We start from the raw sequence: 8,029 nt of genomic DNA, 5'->3' as shown, positions 1-8,029 counted from the left end.
TTTTGATTTCACAAGTGCAATGTGAAATAGTGAAAACACAAAAAGAGTCCAAATCCGGCAATTTCTTTTGGAAAATTGATTTTTGAATCAAATGCCAAAAATGGACTGCTTTGCCAGATATCATAGTCACCACCTAAATATTTATTTTTGGAAAATTTAGGAAACCCATGACTCGTGCCGAAGGCCATTAGTCCGTCGTTACCAACGTGTCTTGGTTCGAGAACTTAGGTATGAGAGGGGAAGGTCAATAATTGAAAACCCCACTCACCCGATCAAAGATCGGCCTCTACTAATCATGATGTGATTTTTATGTACAGTATATGTTCTTGTTCTATATGTAACATACAAATATAGACTAATTTCACGAAAAGTTTGAACATTTGATTTCATGTTTGTTTTGACAAAAGTGTTTTGAATATGTATCACTTAAAATAGTGATCTCATATGTACATGAATCAAGTACCCCAATTCAAGTGATTAGCCTTCATCCACAGGAATTCAATCAAGTATATCAAATAAGCAGTTAGCCTCATGGTAGTATGTTTGATATGACAGCATTCACACTTATGCAATATGCTAAAGCAAAAATGCTTACCTTAACATCCGAAGGCGAGTCCAAAAAGAAAGCAAATAGTTAAGAAAACAATGCATGATCCTAATTTTAATGACTAATGCAACACATGCAATGTGCAATTAAGGTTCGGCTACTAGTATGGCATGTGAGTCAATTCAAGGCATGTAATAGTGCATGTATGCAAGTAAGGAGTTTGAATTTGACATTTGAATAATGTGATGAGCTGAACTTTTATGCATGTAAACGAATGGGTGTAAATCATGAAAAATGCTAATTAAACATGATGTCCCTAATCTAACCATCATAAGTAGTGAAATAAAAGGGAGAAAGAATGGGGGTTGAAAGACATACAACTTATTACATATTTGTCCTTGCAAAGGAGGGTCCGAACGTCCAAATGTCCGAATAAATAATTATTATAAAACCGAATGAATAATAAATGAAAGGGGCTATCTAATTTAGTACAAGAATTGATGTAAGGCAAGTCTTTACACAATAAACTCAGTATAACGTCTGACCGAATTCAATTAATCATATTGGTTCTTTATGTCGGTTGTAATCCAATTTTAACCAATTTTATTAGCCTTTTTTATTACCTGTCCATTTCTTTACCTTTTCTCTTATTTGTGCAAAAGTGATATTTATGTCCACTAAGTCCAAAATGCAATAAAGAGAAACAAGCATCAACTTAACCCGAGAAAATTTTCTTCTGGGAAAATTACAAAGGAAGAGTCAAACTTATTTACAAGCGATAAGGGATTCCAAGTCAAACTCAAGATGTGCAACAAGGACTAATCAAACTCAAAAGAGTGATAATGACTTAGAAAAATCCAAACTTGAGTGATAATGACTTGAAATCCAAACTTGATAATAAGTGATAATGACACTTTCTTTGGTGATTTCCAAGGGTCAATTAGTCCCTTAAAAGTAAAGACACTGATGAATAAAGAGAAATAAAAAATAAAAGATTGTGCTTTAATATAAGAACATGTATACATTTGGAGTAATGAACCTCCAAAGAATTTAAACCGTTAAGTATAGAACGTTTTATGCTTTTGGTGGTAAATCCCCTAAGAGATTAAATCAGTAAGTATAGAACGTTGTATACTTTTGGCAATAAACCTCTTAAGCATAATACATTTTATGCCTTTGGTAGTAAATCTCCAAAGAGATTAAACCATTAACCATAGAACATTTTATACCTTTGGTAACGAACCTTCTAAGCATCAAACGTTTTATGCCTTTGGTAGTGAATCTCCAAAGAGATTAAACCATTAAGCATAGAGCGTTTTGTACCTTTGGTAATGAACCTCCTAAGCATAAAACGTTTTATACATTTGGTAGTGAATCTCCAAAGAGATTAAACCATTAAGCATAGAGCGTTTTATACCTTTGGTAATGAACCTCCTAAGCATAAAACGTTTTTATGCCTTTGGTAGTGAATCTCCAAAGAGATTAAACCATTAAGCATAGAGCGTTTTATACCTTTAGTAATGAACCTCCGAAGAGATTAAACCATTAAGCATGGAAGAGTTCCTTTCTTATACTTGAACCACAATCTTAATTTTTCACAACTTTTTAATCGAAATAAGCAAAGAATGAAGGGAGATTGCAGAGATGATTATGCGAAATTGATTAATTGGTTAGTACAAACAAACTTGATATTTAAAACATAAATCATTGAAATAAATTAAGCAACCCCCTAAATAGCATACAATAGTGCTGAAATTAGAAACCTACCACTTTTACTATTCACTACCGGAGGTACTATTCATCGTCGGGGTTACTATTCATCACTGGAGGTACTATTCATCGCCGAAGGTTACTATTTATCCGGTGGGATAAATTATTTAAAGTAATAAATTACAACAGTTTATATACAACATTTAAATTACAACAGATATGTGGGTGGTGCAGCCATTAGGAATGGCAACGGGGCAGGGCGGGGCCGGGGATCACACTCCCCGTCCCCGATCCCCGACGGAAAAAATTTCCCTATCCCCAGCCCCGATCCCCGACGTGGAAGTTATCACCACCCCCACTCCCGTCCCCTAACGGGGAACGGGTTTTCCCGACCCTAAAAACTCCCCGGTCCAAAAAAAAAATGGCAGATGATCAACAAGAACAACAACAACATCATGCATCAACAATAGATGATCTGTTACAAATCATGTATACTTACACAACAACAAATCAACAAAATCATTATACATAATAGATCAAAAAAAGGAAAATCAGAGAGATGAGAAAGGCGTCGGAGTCCGGCAACGAAGGGAAAGGGCGTCGTCATCGTGTTCTTGAGCAGGGAGATCAGTGACGGCGAGATAGGAAAGATTAGCAAGATCTGTGAGGAAGGAGAGGACAGCAGAGGAACCGCCGCCACTGCCATCGGCGAGATCGAAGATCGGCGAGATAGGAGGAAGAAGAGAGCAGCGGAGGAGCTGCCGCCACTATCGACGCTATAAGGAGCACCTGCACACACACACACACACACACACACAGGCGAAACAGTTTGTGTATATGTGTGAATGAGTGTGTTCAGTTCAGCTAAACCCTAACACATACACATATATTATATATATAAACAGGGGCAAATTAGTAATTTTACGTCGGGGGGCAACCGGGGCGAGGATCGGGGCCGGGGCTAGGGTCGGACCGGGTCCAAGACTGAAACATGCATCCCCGTCCCCGGCCAGAGTATCATCGGGGATTCAATTTTTAATACCATCCCCAACCCGTCAGGGGTATTTTTCGGAGAATAACTGCTCAATTCGAGGTCGGGGGATCGGGTCCCTATCGGGTCGGGTTCCGATTTCCATCTCTAGCAGCCATCCCATTAAAGCAATAAAAAAAATAGTTATAAAAAGAAGTAACTGAAGCATTTAAACAAATTATATCACATTTTTAAATTAAATTGAAAATTTGCGAAAACTCACCTTTTGGGGAAATGATGAATTTTCTGAGTCACAAACTTTCTTTTGATTACTCTCAAGTCTGTGGAATATGTTCTCAATTCTCAGTCCAAAATTTAGAATTATAGCTTTAGTGGTTGGTTTTTGAATGGTGTGTTGATGAAATGGAAATAAAAATATTAAAGAAAATATTTTATTTTCCCTATCTCTCTCACTAAAAAAAAAAAACTAATTTTCTTTCTTTCAGATTCTTTTTCTCTCAAACTCTCTCGCAGCACTTCTTTTTCTCTCACTGATTTCTCACCTTCCTTCTTTTTCTTTGTTGGGCCTCCCCTTTCTTTTTTCCTTCAGACTCCCCCCCTCTCTCATTAGCCTCTTGATTGCTTTATATAGGCAACAAATCTATATAATATATATAATATAATAATGTATATGTATAATATAATCATAAGATATATTTATATATATATATGCTTGATCTGGGAGATGTCGGCAACTGAGCTGACCGACATCAAATTCTTTTATTATTTTTATTATATAATATATAATATAAATATTATATAATATATATCTATATACATATAATATATTATATAAAATATATAAAAATATATAATTTATACCAAAATACTAAACATATAATATAATAATATAAATTTTTATTATTTTATTTTATATATTAATAAAATATATAATTTATACCAATTTATATAAAAAAACACCAAAAATATGAACAAACACATAAAATTATGCAAATTACAAAATACTAAGCTAATGAAATATTTAGTATTTTAAAACAATTTGGCTATAATGGTGAAGGTTGGGATTAAAATTCAAATTTCATCTCTCTTACTGAGGATTCTGTGAGAAACACTTTCTAATTGTCATCCTCGGGTAATCAAAAGAAAGCGTCCAAGTCTTAGGCCTAGTCAAAATGGGGTGTCTACAGGTGGTAGTTGACTGGTTGACCAAGTCGGCGCACTTTATACCTATGTATGTGAGTGACTCGATAGATTATCTTGCCGACCTTTACAGTAGGGACATATTGAGATTGCACGGAGTCCCTGTGGTGATTGTTTCGGATAGAGATCCGCGTTTCACGGCTCGGTTGTGGCAGAGCCTACAGAGTGCCTTGGGCACAAGATTGACTTTTAGCACTATGTATCATCCTCAGACTGATGGGCAATCCGAGCGTATTATTCAGATCCTTAAGGATATGCTTCAAGGTTGTGTCCTTGACTTTAAGGGGTCATGGGAGAGACATTTTCCCTTAGTGGAATTTGCCTATAACAATAGCTTCCAATCGAGTATTGGTATGGCACCAATTGAGGCCTTATATGGCCGACCGTATAGATCTCTGGTGTGTTGGGTAGAGGTGGGTAGTGCACCTGTGTTGGGTCCAAAGTTAGTTCGGGAGACAACAGAGAAAGTTGTACTTATCCGTAAAAGCTTGGTTACGGTTAAGAGCCACCAAAAAAGTTATGCCGTCCGTAGGAGGAGACCTTTGTGTTTTGAGGCGGAAGACCGTGTATTCTTAAAAATATCACCTAGAAAAGGTTTGATGAGGCTTAGAAAGAGTGGGAAGTTATCCCCTCGATTCATTGGGCCTTTTGAGATCCTTGAGCGAATTGGAGAAGTAGCTTATCGTTTGGCCTTGCAACCACAGCTTTCTGGGGTTCATGATGTGTTTCATATTAGTATGCTTTGAAAGTATGAGCCGGATCCATCACACGTGTTGGATTAGACCGACTTAAAAGTAGATAAGGATGCCTCATATGATGAGAGATCGGTGAGAATCTTAGATACCCGGGAGGCAAAACAATCTCCTTGGTTAAAGTATTATGGAAACATCACGGGGTTGAGGAAGCAACTTGGGAGCATGAGTTGGAAGCCCGTGAGAAGTATCTGGAATTATTTGTTGATGTTTAAGCATATATTGAAATTTTTATTATGTTAATGAGATATGGAAGCATTGTATATGTTGTGTGTGTTTGGAAATATGGATTTAATGTAAACATTGTAAATGTTTTGGAAAATGTGAATTATACTTTCAATGTTGGAACTTATGTATCGAGTTAATGAGAATGGATGACCAAAGAATGGATCATGGTATTAGAATTGATTAATTATCGTTATTGTGTTTGGTTTAAACATAACTTTAAAACTTGATTTGAAATTTCGGGGACGAAATTCCTTAAGGGGGGAGATCATAACGATTCTGATTTAGACTCGACCCGTTTTGTATTTCAGACTTGGGTTTCATGATTTCATATTGTTGTTCATGTCTTACTTCCCTTGTAAATCCTTAAATTTGTTATTGGACTGCAGTAGTTGTGTTTGAAACAGGTTGGTTGCTTAGTTTTCAAACCTTTGTGGCCCAGAATTTTACTCCTCCGCTCGAGTGACACTTTTTGTGCTCGAGTGGGCTTTGTGAACTCTCAGCACTTTTGCAAGTCTGCAAAACTATTGGGAGAGTGTCTTCTACACTCGAGCGGTTCTTTCTACGCTCGAGCAAGCTCAGCTCGAGCGGCCTTTCTTGCACTCGAGCGTTGGTCTATTGTCTAAAAAACTATTGAGGGTGTGCATTCTGCGCTCGAGCGTCACTTCTTGCGCCCGAGCGGATTGTGCGTATATTGCTTCGCAGCAGCACCTTTTTACGTCACTTTTTTTATATCTTTTTCTCTCAAAACCCTAGATCTAGAGTTTCTCTCTCTAAAACCTACCTTCTCTCTATATTTTCACCTAGATCTAGTAATTTCTCTACGCATGTGCCTTTGTTAAAAAGATAGAGCATCTCAAGGGCTACGTTTTGATCCGAATAGAGTTTGGTTTCGACATCTTTGAAGTCCCTCAATCTCTTGCTTTGGTCTTCTAAACTTGAAATATGGATTTTTTTTTTTTGGTGAATAATTAAAGTAGGGATTTTCTACACTCTTCTATGAGTTTTAACTTAGTTATTTATTGATGTGTAAGAAATATTGAAATTTGGGGTGATTTTGAATAAACCTAAGGTTTTGGTTTAAAATCAAAAGAGAGGTTCCCCAATGTATGTATTAAAATTGGTTATGGGACTAGATATAAGGTTGTGTTATGATAAATTCATTGATTTTGATAACCAAAGTGGATTTCTGAAGAAAAACATATTTTGCCCCAATTGTCTCGAATAATTATTTTGTTTAAAAATATGAAATTGGCGGAGTATGAAATTGGATGGACATTTGTATAAATGGTGGAGTTGGATATATATTACTTCTCATCTATAGAAATTTGGATAATTTATCTGTTTTGAATATTATATATCTGTTTAGAAATATCTGTTTTAGGCTATCAGTAGAAGATAACTATGATTGTTGTAGAAATTGCATGTGGATTAGGTGAATTGAAACTAATCTCTTATTCGTAGTCATTGAATATGACTAGGTTTTAATACATTGTAAATGTATGATGTGTAGGAGGAGAAAGGAGATATACTCTATGTTTGGGAGAATAAAGGGGATAGACTTCATTGAATTAAGTTGGCATGTGTGTCCAGGGTAAAAGTCTCAAAAATCGTATGTATATATGGGTACCGATTCCTACGAACAAAATATCCGTAAAATGGCAAATAGAAGTGTTTGTATAATGGTTGTGTTGATTAGAAATCCATTGAGTTGTACCCTCAGTGTGGTCGTTTGAATGAATTGATGAATGACTCATGAAAAGAAATAAAACAGTGAATAAATCATGAAACAAGATAAAATGAATTGAGATAACATGAACTGTGATATAAAACTTCGCATAGCATGATTTTGCAAAGAGTTATAAAGGATTTTTATCGTGGGCATTGAATATACATCTCATACTTATATCTTTGTTAAGATTCATATATTATGTTAGATTATTCTTACTGGTCTTTGGCTCACCTTATTAGAAAAAATCATTTTCAGGTATTGGAGATATGTCTTCACCAAGACAGTAGTTTTGGGAGATTTAGAGCAAAAGCTTCCTTTTGATTGTATTTACTTTGTATAGCTAAGGGCTTAATTGTATTGAGTTAGACTCATTTTTGTTGTAATCAAGCAGTGACTTGGAAAGATGTAACTTTTTAGGGCATATGAATCTTTGTTTGACTTTCATTACTTTTTATTATTTGTAACACAAGCTGTAGATTCAGGATGAGCTATTTATGAATGTATATCGCATATGTCACATTTGTATATTAACTTTGATGAATGAAAATACTTTGTTTCAACTTGGTTTCCGCTTATGAGATGAGTTTATCATATTTATTATGGGGCGTTACAAATCCACATTGCTCTAACCGCTAACCGCGGTTTAAACTTTAAAATTTATAATCCGCCAACCAAACCGCTTGGCTCTATTATAGTTAATACATATATATTTTTTAACTTCCAATGAAATATCAATGTAAAAATAAGTGTGAGAGTGATTTAAGATATGAAATTTATTACAAATTAGTGGTTATATATATGAACCATATTATGAAAAATTACTTTGTGTTATATATCTGAAAAATATTATACAAATTAGTGTTATATATTAT

This window comes from Camellia sinensis, chromosome 15, assembly GCF_055761805.1.
Source record: "Camellia sinensis isolate YWXY chromosome 15, ASM5576180v1, whole genome shotgun sequence".
Classification (NCBI taxonomy): domain Eukaryota; kingdom Viridiplantae; phylum Streptophyta; class Magnoliopsida; order Ericales; family Theaceae; genus Camellia; species Camellia sinensis.
The sequence above is the reverse complement of the archived record's forward strand: the minus strand, read 5'-3'. Positions refer to the sequence as shown.